Here is a 1,423-nt window from a genome sequence, read left to right on the forward strand (position 1 = left end):
AAAAAAAAAGGCAGGATGAGACACTTTGCAAAAAAAAAGGCAGGATGACAATTTAGGTAAAAAAAAGTCAGGATAAACTAATAAAAAAAAAGGCAGGACCGAATAGAGTGAAAAATAAAAAGGCAGGACAGAGATTACATCTAAAAAAAATGCAGGACAAAATTTTTCATCCTACCCCCCCCCCACCCCGCCATAAAAATCAAATGGTAGCTCCCTAAATGAAGATTGAACTTCTTCGTTGGATGTGGATTTGGTTGACAGAATAGTGAAAAATTGTCAAACGAATAAAGAATAGAGAAAATTTCTTATAAAATTAAAGAATAAGAAATATTGAGGTGCTAAAATATAAAGAATAATTGCAAAAAAACAGAATTGTGTTATAAATATACTATTACAGAAAAGAAGAACGTCCAGAATAGCCAATATTTTAAAAGATATAGAATAATGAGCGAACAAATTAAAGAAGACAGAAATGTCGGACACCCATTTATACCCATATTATAAGTGGTATATCTTGCAATGGTTAGTTGAGACTTTTCTGTTTAGAAAAAAATCTTCAACTTGACACAGAATATCTGAATTTGTCATGTATATATAGACAACTCAACGTTCAACTTGGTATATAAATGATGTAAACTTTTCATCGCTTTACCCCTACGAGAGTTAAATTTTATGTACTTTATAATTTAGAAATTACATTATGTCAAACTGTTTTTATTAAGTGTGTCAATTGTCGCGAATTTTTAAATGTAATTTTCTACTTTTATATTTGTCATCTAATGAAATTCAATGACTATAATGGATGAGGATCTAATTACTCTTAAATCAGGCAAAAAATATGGTCGCCGAAAGTCGTAAACAAATAGAAAAGCAACACGTGGCTTAATCGTACTTCCAAATGTGTTAAATTGCACGAAACCAACCTTGATGTGTTCATTTGAATGATACTACCTGAATGACTATCATAACCTTGCTTTTTTTAGCTGAAGGTTAGTGATATTCATTATTATATATTTGACTATTATTAAAATGACCCTATTCGTTATAGCTCTCATCGTGTTTTGGTTCTTAAATATTCATGATATTTTTTGGCTTTTAACGTTACTGATGCAGGAAAATCTAGACAAAATGCTTCGAACGCATAACATTATCATTAGTTAGACTGTTATGAAATATCTGTGTCATAACACACCAAACAAAGTGTCATTGATCTCAATCTTTTTTGTTATCTTGGGATTGAAGCCATGCATTCCTATATTTCTACTTTATTCTTCTGCCATTGGACAACCACGTGTATCGCAGACGGCACTAACTGTTCGCCGCCGAAAACCATCAGAAAAGTAAACAGTCCCGTAAATTAATAGAAGCATAAAAAAAACCGCTAACATTATATTCTACATAATATAACAAATAGAGGTTTTCA

Source organism: Mytilus galloprovincialis, chromosome 9 (assembly GCF_965363235.1).
Source record: "Mytilus galloprovincialis chromosome 9, xbMytGall1.hap1.1, whole genome shotgun sequence".
NCBI classification, from domain to species: domain Eukaryota; kingdom Metazoa; phylum Mollusca; class Bivalvia; order Mytilida; family Mytilidae; genus Mytilus; species Mytilus galloprovincialis.